Here is a 12,060-nt window from a genome sequence, read left to right on the forward strand (position 1 = left end):
AAAGCCCCTCATATCCAGAACATCTCTCAAATTTCCCCACCTGAGAACAAGTCCTCTGTTTAACCTCCTCAAAGCATCCAGTTCCATTTGAAATGTCCCTGGGCTCAGGGTGCAGCTCAGTGGCACAGCTCTCCCCTAGCATATGGGGGCCCTTGGTTTAATCCCCAGCACCACAAAGCAAAACATGCAAAGGGAGAGGAGTAGAGTGGTATCGTCAAACGCTCAGCCGGTGCTTACCATCCCTGGGGTTTAGTTTATCGTGGTCCCTCGAGGTCTGAAGGGATTTCCTGCGTCCAGAGTACAGCTCAGCCTCCCCTTCTCTCTGCCATCTGGTCTACTCTTCCAGCAGGTCTCCTACCTAAGAGCTAAGCTGCACAACACAGTTGCCACTAGCCATGTGTGGATACTTAAGTTTAACATAATTAAAATAAAATTTTAAATTCAGTTCCTGAGTTTTTAAATGAAATTCAATTCCTCAGTCACAATAGCCACATTTCAAGTGCTCTCTAGGCACACGTGGCTAGTGGCTTCTGAATTGTACAGCACAAAGAGAATTCATTAGTCCAAAAAATTCTGTTAGAACTTTATATTAGCAAACAAACAAGTTAATTTCTCCCTCTTTACTTTGTCCTTTCCATCACACTCAGTTTTAGTCAGACTGAATTTCTTTTGACTCTTCAGAGCCCACTTGGCTCTTCTTCATTTTTGAGGGGTAGGGGGTAGGGTCTCACCGAGTTGCTTAGGGCCTCACTAAATTGCTGAGGCTGGCTTTGAACTCTTGATCCTCCTGTCCCAGCCTCCCAAGCCACTGGCATTACAGATGCGCACCACTGTGCCTAGCTCTTGTTTTGCTTCGTTTTTTGATAGTGCTGAGGATGAAACCCAGGGCCTTGTGTGTGCTAGCCAAGCTCCGTATCCCTGACTTACACCCATCCCTCTTGGCTCTCATTTCAAGGCCTATGATTTTTCTGCCTCAAAGTTTCTCCTTAAAAGAATTCTGGTTTCAATTTAAACACCACTTCCTCTGGGGATACTTCCCTGGTTCCCTTGGGCTGCCATTGTTGTGTGCACATACCTGATGCAGTGTTTGGAAGTTGAGATGGCAAAGGAAGAAGAGGTAAGAGATGAGGCTAAGGAATTACTTGCCTTGGTTCATTTCTTCCTTGGAATTCTCCAGCTCCAAGTGTCCCCATGTCTGCATTGCTGGAGCCTTGGACCAACTCTTGCTAATTCCCTTGGAGAAAAACAGAATTAAAACATGGCTGCCAGCACCTACCCTTGTCAATGACCATGCCTCCTGGGATTTCTGCCTTTAAATAAGCTTCACCCAAGATGAATCAGAGTACTTCCAATGAGTATGGCGGAGGGGATGACATGTGATTTGGAAGCTAGATCTTGAAAGGTACTGGAGCTCGGCCTTGAACTGTTAGATCGCTCAGTGGGTCTTGATGGAGAACCCAGCTGCTCTGACTGGAGAGTTTTAGTCAGTCCCTTGGAGAGGCTCACAGAGAGAAGCACCAAGGCCTTGGGAGTGGATCCTCCACCTCAGGAGTCCCTTCAGATGACTTCACACCCAAGTCACATCAGGATCACAACTTTAGGAAAGATCCTGTGCTTGAACAGCCTAGTTAAGTCACTTCCTAATTCCTTATGCAAAGAAACAATGAAAGACAAGAAATGTTTATAAGTGTTCTTAGCTTCTAAGTTTCAGTATGATTTGTTATGTGGCAATAGAAAACTAATGTAACAAATAAGAAATTAAATAGTAACAATATTTATTAAGTTTTTTTCTTGGTGCCTGGCACTATTCTAAGAACTTTACATAAGTCCTTTGAGATAGTGACATTATTATCCCCACTTCACAGAAAGGGAAACAGGTATAAAGTGGTAAAATAACTTGTGGAAGGTCACATAACTACTCAGGCCAGGGACTCACCTGTGAGTCAACCCCAGGCTGGCTTCTGAGTCCCCAAATACTGTCTCATCCTCAAGAAGTTTACAAAATGCCAGGAGAGATGAGCCATAAGTACAGACCCTGATGCAGGCCAGCAGACGAGTATGTGAACCAGGCCTTCAGAGGCCTGCCAAAACTCTCCCAGGCAGGTAGGGAAGGTGTCTTTTATTTGTATTCATTTTTATTTCTTACTTCTGTATTTATTTATTTGTTTGAGACAGAGTCTCACTGTGTTGCCCAGCGAGAATGGGCAACTCTTAGTCCTTGGCCTCAGCTGCCCAGGCAGCTGGGATCACAGGTGTGTAGCACTCTCCTGGCTAGAAGTGGCTTTTCAAGAGGGCCTCACTTGAAGACTGGAAAGATGGGTACCTACAGAGAAGAGCCCTGCATAAAACAGGAATAAAGTGAAGGAGATAAAAGAAGGGAGGAGACAGTGGAGAATCTCTCTTTCCCCATGGAGCTCATGGTCGAACGGAAGAGGTCAACCTTAAGGATTGCAAACATGCAGAAAGACTGGCCAGAGGGAAAGGCCTGAACCTGGAGACGATGCAGTATTGGTAGTGGAAGATGGAAACAGAAGAGGAGGAGAGAAGGGCCAGAACTAGGTCAGAGAATGTGTGGGAGGATCCTTTTATAACCCTAGCAAGAACTTATGGATTTGGTTGTCCTTCTGAGAGGAGTCTGTGGGAAGGAACAAGGGGAGACTGAGAACAAATCTAGAAAAACTAACATCCAGTTGGAGAAGGGGAACAGTCTTGGTCAAAATACCTCTCTCTGGGCTGGGTTTGTGGCTCAGTGGTAGAGCGCTTGCCTAGCATGTGCGAGGCACTGGGTTTGATCCTTGGCCCCACATAAAAAAGAATAAATAAAATAAGGTATAAACAATGTAAAAAAAATACCACTCTCTTTCTGCTCAGCACAAGAAATAACAAAGTGAAGAGAAAACTTACAGAATAGGAGGACCTGTTAAAGGTTCATCATCATTAACCATAAGTGAAACGTTAATCAGAACCACCATGAGATGAGACCTCTGTGCAGTAAGAATGGCTAATATCAAAGGTTCAAAATAACAAGGGCTTGCGAGTGTGTGGGGAGAGGGGAGCCCTTGCACACTGTTGGGGGCAGGATAAATTGCTCAGCCATTATGGAAAAAAAAAGTGTGGTAATTCCTCAAAAATTGAAAAAATAGAACTCCCATATGATCCAGCAATCCCCCTCCTGGATCTGTATCCATAGGAAGTGACATGGGTATGTTGAGGAGACATCTGCTCCCCCGTGTTTACTGCGTCACTATTGACAGCAGCCAAGACATGGAAACAGCTGAAGTGTCCATCAATGATGGGTGGACAAGGGACATGAGGTACCTATACACAATAGAATACGATTCAGCCATAAAAGGGAAGGAAATCCTGCCATTGGTAATAACATAGGTGGAAATGAAGCTCTTCATCTTAGGCAGAATAAGCCAGGCACAGAAAGACAAGGACCAAGTGATGCCACTCATAGGTACAATTTCAAAAGGTGGGTCTTGGAGATGTTGAGAGTAGAATGGTGATTAGCAGAGGCTGATGGGGGGACAGGGGGAGAGGGTGATCCATGGGTGCTGAAGCTGCCGTTGGGTCCAGGAGCTCTGAGATACCGTCACACATAGGAGGACTATGGATGATAATAATGTACAGGCTATTTCAAAAAGCTAGAAGAGAGGAATTTTAGTGTGTTCACCATAAAGAAATGACAAATGCAGTTCCTACAAAGCTGTGCTGCTCTATGCCCATGACACTAGCAAGAACCCAAGAGCTGAGCATGGGTACATCGCCTCCATCTGACCACCAGGCCTCTCTTACCGCGCACCCATCCACTCCGTGGTGTCCTTTACAAGAATCCAGGCCAGAGTCATATGTTTCACTCTGTTTCATTTTTGCTTGAGACAGGGTCTCGCTTTGTTGCCTGGCTCTAGCAATGGTCCTAACTCAGCCTCCTGGGTGCTGGGGCCACAGGTGTGCAGACCCCTCCATGCCCACCTTTGCTTCACTCTCTAAAAAGAAATCCATTATTGGACTTGGGGCCCACCCACGTCATGCAGAATGAAGTCCTCATTGAGGACCCTTAATTTAAATGACATCTGCAAAGGCCCTTTTTTCAAATAAGGGAAACTTCCTAGACTCCAGGGAATGGGGCTTAGCATTTTGGGGTCCACCATGCTGGCCACTGTATTGTTCTAAAGTGTTTGGTGTGTTGGGGGCAGCGGTATTTGAGACTGTGCAAATATCCCATTTCTAATCAAACTTCCACTCCCTGGTTTTAGCCTTCATTGATGTTCTTGGCTGAACGAGTTATTACTGTGATGTTTGCCAAGTGGTGATTGCCCAATGCTACCTTTCTTTTATGCTGACGAACTGGCACTCTAGCCTAAGGTGAGTCTCATCTACCTTACTCCCCTTTAGAGGTCATACCAGCTTGGACACGGTCACTCCTAGTTTATTCAGTGGATATGATCCATTTCCACTATTATTTTTGACACCTAAATTGTTCTCAGCCTGGCTAGTGGGAGCTTCTTCAAGTTGGTCTCTCAGTCCTTCTGATCTGTCTCCATTATTTTTGGAGCACTTCCTAATTTTCAGATACAAAGAGCTGATCCGGCTGTACAACCCATAACTATAGTTGATAACAATGTATTGTATACTTGAAAATCTAATTTAAGTTCTGTCACCACAAATAAATATGTGAGGTAGTGCATATGCCAATCAGCTTGATTTAGCCACTTCACAATGTAGACACGTTTCAAAACAACCTGTTGTTCACCATAAATATTTACAATTTTATGTCACTTAAAAAAATAATTTAAAAAAAAGCTATTCTCAGATCATCTTCCATCTTTCATGCCCAGTCCTGGAATCAGTCATCCTTTCCAAAAAGTTCTGATTCTTTTCAGTGGAGAATGCTTTTTGTAAACCAAAATGAAGGTTGTAGAATGTTTATTATCATGGAGTCTTATCTTCAAACAGAGCTAGAAAATAAATGCATGTGTTCATACAACACACACACACACACAATTTATTTCTCTATCTACATATATAAAAATATTGCTGAAAACTCTGAGTTCACAGGTTGCAATTCCAAGCCCACACTAGAAGATGCACAACTGCTCTCCAATGATGAAGAACCTGGCCACCATCACCCTGACATCTCCTCCGGCTGGATCAGTGTCCCAGGTATGTGATCCATCCCCTGCCACCACTTCCAGTCCCCCCAGCAGTTGCCCTCCTCACCTCTCCTGGGCTCTGACACCCCACTCCACCCAACTGTCCCCCATCTCCTTTTGGATTCCTGTTTTAGGCCTGACTAGAGGTAAACTGAATTCTTCTGGAAGGAAGGTACAAGCCGAGACAACCCAAAGACATGCTGGTTGAATGTGACTGTCTTTGGGGCTGTTAGGAAGCATGACACATCTGCCATTGCCTAATTACATGTTGATGCTGTTTGTGTCCCCACCCCAGAAGGGTGGAGCAGGTAGGGTGGGAGAGGGACAGCCCCTTCCAGCAAATCCATAGGCTTGGGGGACACGGAACTCACAAGGGAGATTCTCAGGCTGAACAGTTCCTGGGGGCTTATCCGTGGAGTCAATCAACATGGATCCAAAATATTTGGTGGGGGGGTTGCTTCTGTACTAAACATGCACAGACTTTTTTCTTATCGTTATTCTCTAAACCGTACATCATATCAATGTAAATGCTGTGCAGAAGGGTAGGAGAGAGCAGCCAGGGCCTTTCAGCTGTGCCCTCTCTCGCTCTCTGTCTCTGTCTCTGGCTCTCTGTCTCTCTCTGTCTCCTTGCAGTGCTGGGGAACTCACTCAGGGCCTCCTGTGGGACAGGCGAGCACTCTGCACTGAGCCACACCCCAGCCCTGACTCTCATTTCTTAAAGGTGACAGACAGTGGAATATTTTAGGCATTAAAATGACAGGCTCTGATTGATGTTTGTCAAAATCACCATGGTTTCCTACCCAGCCTTCCTCTCCAGGAACCCCCAAGGGGACCGTCCTCTTTTAAGGATGGCCTAACATTTCCTCTAACATCCTAAAATCTGCAACAGGTGACACACCACCAAGAACTGTCAGCTCCGAAATTCAGAGTGGATTAGAATGACTCAGGGAAGCTTGGTAACAAACAGATGCCCTGGCAGTGGAGGAAGCTCCAAGGCAGAGTGCTTGCCTGTCACATGTGGAGCCATGGGTTCCCTTCCCCGCAGGGCAAAGAAAAGACCTTTCCTTACCCCAGAGTCTGAGTTGCTAGACTCCGATGGGAGCCCAGAATCTGCTTTAACAAGCACTTGGCCTGGGGGCTCCAGGTCAAGAGGCGTCAGAACACCTGGAGGCTTGTCAGCACAGATGGTAGGGCTAAGGAGGCAGCCCAGTGGTCGGCATGTGCTTAGCCTCTGCGAGGCTGTGGGTTGATGCCAGCATCACAAAAATACCTAAAATAAAATCAAATCTGCAAAAAACAAAACATACATGTGATGGGGCTTCACTCCTAAAGTTCCAGATCCAGAAATTCTGTGCTTGGGACGAAGGATTTTCATTGCTAACAAATGTCCAGACAGTGCTGCTGCTGACCCAGGAGCCACCCTGTAAGAACCCTGCTAGGTGGTTCTAGTAGAGGCGGCTCCTGGGATCACCTTGCAGAAACACAGGCACAGAGACTTAAGCTGATTTGTAGTGCGAGTGGTATAGGGCCCTGGGCTCCATCCCCAGCTTTACACAAGTAAGAACAACAATAAAAGAACATTAGTCCTTATTTCTTACCTTACGTAAAACAATTCAAAATGGATTAATTGCCTATTAGCTTTCTAACAAATGCCCGAGATGGTCAGCTAATGGACAGCTGGTCTGCGCTCACAGGAGTCAGTCCACGGTCACTGGCCCCTGCTGCTTTGGGACTGTGGCGAGGTGGACAGCATGGCAAGAGTGCCTGGTGGAGCATTGCTCAGCTCCTGTCCAGGGACAGGAAGGGCAGGGAGGACTGAGGCCCCACAACCCCCTTTCAGGGCACACCCAGTGACCTCTAGACCTCCCACGAGGCCCAGCGGCTTAAAGCTTCCACCACGTCCAGATAGCACCAAGCAACTGACCAAGCTGTCAGCACAAGGGACTCTGGGGGCCGTTCCCGGGACAATGTGCATCTTCTAGTCAGTTTGAACTGCTGTAACAGAAACCCCAGGATGGAGGCTTCCTGGGCCTAGAGAACGAAAGATCAAGGCACAAGAGTTGGTTGGGTGAGGGTCACTCTTCCCAGTGTGCAGACAGACCTCCTTCTTTTCATTATTTGCTCACATGCCCAAGAGAAATATCATCTTTCTTGTGTTTCTTTTTATAAGAACACTAATCCCATAATCCTCATGACTTAATTTCCTTCCAAAGAGTGCATGTGCAGCACCATTACATTGAGAGCTAGGATTTTAATGTATGAATTGGGGGGTGGGAGAAGCAAACATTCAGTCCATGACAATATAAAACCTAAAAAAAGATCTAGGAGAAAATCTTTGCAACTTGGCATAGACAACCATTTCTTGGAACACAAAACATAAAACAAAAAGGAAAACATTGATAAATCAGATTTATAAACATAAAAACATTTTGCAGGGTGGTACCTGGGATTGAACCCAGAGGCCCTCAATCACTGAGCCACATCCAGCCCTTTTTTATTTTTTATTTTGAGGCAGGGTCTCACTGAGTTGCTAAGGGCCTTGCTAAATTGCTGAGGCTGTCCTTGAACTTGTGATCCCCCTGCTTCAGCCTCCTGAGCTGCTGGGATGACAGGCGTGTGTCACATGCCCAGCTCAACATAAAAACTTTTGTTCTTAGACACCAGTAAGAATGAACAGACAAGTTACAAAGTAATAAAAAAAATTTATAATACATGTATCAGAGGACTTGTCTCTAGGAAGGAATAGCCCAGTTTTTTCAAAGGAGCAAAGATCCAAAGAGACACTTCACCATTGAAAACATGTGAATGTCAAGTAAACAAATGCCCAACACCACAAACCACAAGGAAACACCACCTTATTCTCATTAGATTCGCTAAAGTTAAAAAAATTCGTGAGGCTGTGGAATTACTGGAGATGCTGTGGAGGTGTAATGGTACCACCAATTTGGAAAACAGTGTGGCAGTTTCTTGAAAAGTCAAGCACATGCCTACCATACTGCTCACCCACTCCACCACTCATTTTACTAGAAAGAAATGGCAATACACATTCAGATAGACTTGTGCACAAATGTTCACAATAGCTTGATTTGTAAATGCCAAAAACTGGAGACAAGCAAATGTCCACTACCAAGAGAATGAGCAACAAATTATAGTCAATATTAACCAATAATAAAACCAAATGAGTCCAGGTGCGGTAGTACACACTTCCAATCCCAGCTGCTCCGGCGGCTGAGGCAGGAGGATCACAAGTTCCAGGCTAGCCTGGACAATGTAGGGAGACCCTGTTTGAAATTTAAAATTTTTAAAGGGGCTGGACGCAGCTCAGTATTAGAGTGCTTGCCTAGCATGCTTGAGGCCCTGGGTTCCATCCCCAGCGCTGCAGGAAAAAAATAATAACAAAAGAAATGAACTGTTGATTCAAAGAACAACCCAAGTGAATCTCAAAATAAGTGCGCAGAATGAAAGAAGCTGGGCAAAAATAATACCCACTGTATGATTGCATGTCTATGAAATTCTAGGGCATACAGGCTACCGTAGAAACAGAGCAGACGGTGAGTTGGAACAGAGGACAGGGTGGAAGAAGGGATGAGTTGAGGAGGGAAGAGGAGCCTCTGTGGATGAAGGAAATGCTTGCTGGTCCCAGAGTGGAGACGTTTCAAAGGAGCACAGATAAGTCAAATGGATCGAACCATAATCCTGATACATAAATATAGTTTATTGTATTTCAATTATATTTTAACAATGTTGTACAAAAATAAGAATGACTAAGCCGGTGCCAGAAATGTAGATAAATAATAATTTCAGTAAGAGTACAAAATAAACAAAACCATTTACCTAGAATACAAAGCATTTAAACTCCATACCATAAAAGGGGAATAAGGATCAGGCATGGGAGTGGCACATGACTATAATTCCACCCACCCGGGAGGCTGGGGCAGAGGATCCCAGGTTTAAGGGCAGCCTCCGAAATTTAGTGAGAGCCCTGTCTCAAAGTGAAAAAGGGATGAGATGTGGCTCCGTGGTAGAGTGACCCTGGGTTCAATCCCCAGGACTGAGGGGGGAAAAATGAAGAAGGAATAATAGAACTGAACACATTTGAGGCTCTTTGGAGTTAAAAATAAATCACGCAACTATGTTATTATTCAAAATACAATTGAAATAATCTCCATGCTATAAAGTGGAGGGACCATGTAATCAACTCTGAATATGTAAAGTAAAAATAGCTAAGAAAATCCACTGGTGAGAGAAAGACACATAAGAGAATATATAGAATGCTAAATTCCAAACAATGTTTGCAGGGAGTTAATTCAAACTCTCTAAATGAAAACAGAGATTTACAAGAATAAAAAGGAGACACCCAGGGGAACGAGAAGTTGGAGCAGGAGGAGGAAAACCGGAGGTAGAGGAGGAGGCGGGAAGGGAATTACTCTTATGAGTATTAGATAAGAGAGAGATTTCTTAAATTCAATTTTTTACTCACATAAAGATTTTACCAGCCACAGATGATGAGACAAAGGTTTGATCACCAGCTCAAATCTTCAGAGCCAAATCTGAGGAAATGGTGGAAGAGTATGGAGGTGAGAGGGCAGGTGAGGGAACCAATAAAGAATATATTATCGCCAGGCACAGTGGCACATGCCTGTGATCCCAGTGGCTGGGGAGGCTGAGAGTTCAGACCAGCCTCAGCAATGGCGAAGCCCTAAGCCACTCAGTGAGACCCTGTCTCTAAGTAAAATGCAAAACAGGGTTGGGAAGTGGTCAGTGATCGAGTGCCCCTTAGTTCAATCCATGATACCAAAAAAAAAAAAAAAAAAAGAATATATCATTAAGGAAGTTACCAGTGTGGGTATTTTGAGCTTCTCCCACTGGGAGATTCTGGGATTGACAGCTAAGGAGAGGAAGCTGGGGTGTTTGTCCACCTGCTCCTGCTGGTCAGTGGTTTGGGGCCATCTCAGGAGGGTTAATTTTCCAACATTTTCAGCCTGCCTGTAGGCAAGTCAGGCGCTGCAGGGTCAGAGGAGAGCCTTTGGGCAGTCAGGGGCTGGAATCAGGATTTGAGCTGGCACACAGGACAATAATGTGTGTTGGGGGATTAAGGCAGGACATGCTACGCTGGTCACCCACTACCCGCCAGAAACCATGGGGGTCTAAAGAGACAGATGACAAGAAGCTTAAACTTAAGAAGCTTAAATTCAAACATACTACACACCAACCATTTTCTTAATTAATTCTTGGGTTTGTCTCCATTTTCTCTCATTGGAACATGTCTTCTTAGTCTTATTAACTATATCCCATGTTCCCATAAACATGCAAACGTAAAATCACATCAGGGAAACTCTCATAAATAGCTGTCAGTTTTAAACATTTAATATACCTAGCATCAGTCTTTTTATTTTCCCTTTAACTCTGGGCACTTGCAATCACTTCTAATAACAGTAATTTAGATGAAGAAGAATCCAGTTTTCTAATATGACATTTATACTTGCTTTGCCACTTGACTCAAAATAGCAATCCTGCAAAATAAGAAACACTATTGTTTTCATAAACCCTAAGTGTTCAGCAAGGACACAGGCTCAAGCATTCCTAGAGTTTCTTTATAGTCTGAGCCCACGGGTCACACATGAGACTGACACCCTTTACGGGGCTGGAATACACATTTACCCTCACGATTTGACTCTGGATTTGAAGAACTGCTAAAGCGCTTTTGTCCAGCACATCAGGGTTATGGCAATGCCTCCCATCATCCATTTATATTAGATTGCAGAATCATTTCGGGTGAGGCTCTATTTGGTTAGTGGTGGTTCTCGATGAGAGGGAAAAGATATGTGACAGTTGTTTCAAAACAACACCAGGAGGACAGTTATCCTGGAGACCCAGGATGGCAGTACCATTTTTCATCTGGACCTGGAGACAATGTATTTCTCCAAAGATGGAATGATTCTATTCAAATGACATGAAAATTTCATGGCTGGAATCCTAGAAGGATGTGTGGTTTTCAATAAAATATTCATGAAAAAAGCATTGTTAAAATGATACATATTCCTTGGCATCATTGGAGTCTCTAGGTCCAGAGCTATTTGGGGACTTTTCATTTACGAGAGCCAACACGTTCTTCCTCTCTCTCTCTCTCTTCATCTGTACTGATTGAGTTGTGTTTGCTGCCACTTACAATTTAAAGAGTTTTAACTATTACATAAATTGGAACCAGGAGTAGGGTGGTTTCCAGCAGCCCAAATCCCACAAATGTCTACCACAGAGCCACAAAGAGAACACTGTGGAAATAGGAGATATTTATGAAGAAAGGGACTTTAACATGATCTGACCCAACCATACCATTTAATGGGTAAGTAAATGAGTCTCCAAGAAATTAAGCATCTCTCTCTCTCTCTCTCTCTCTTTCTCTCTCTCTCTCTCTCTCTCTCTCTCTCTCTCTCTCTATATATATATATATATATATATATATATATATACACACACACACACACACACACACATACACACACACACAATTGCTTAATTTCTTTTATGTATATATTATATAATTTTGCTATATTGCCCAAGCTGAGTTCCGACTAGAGATCCTTCTGCCTCAGCCTTCTGAGGAACTGGGATTACAGGCATATGACATTGTGCTGGGCTTCAATATAATTTCAATGAATGAGATTTTGTAGGATGGGTTACTATCGCCATCACAGCAACATACCATTAGAGGAACAGTAGTTTTTGAGGTTCAAAATCAATATGATGTGCTGGGAAGCTTATCTGAGAGGAATTGGTCCCAGTTCAGGATGAAGCTGAATCATTTCATTTATTTGTCCATTCAATATTTCGGGGGGGGGGGGGTGGGGTCATAAGAAATGTGTGAAGCATAGAGCTGAGAACAAGATCGGTAAGAGCTGTCCCA

Source organism: Ictidomys tridecemlineatus, chromosome 16 (assembly GCF_052094955.1).
Source record: "Ictidomys tridecemlineatus isolate mIctTri1 chromosome 16, mIctTri1.hap1, whole genome shotgun sequence".
NCBI classification, from domain to species: Eukaryota; Metazoa; Chordata; class Mammalia; order Rodentia; family Sciuridae; genus Ictidomys; species Ictidomys tridecemlineatus.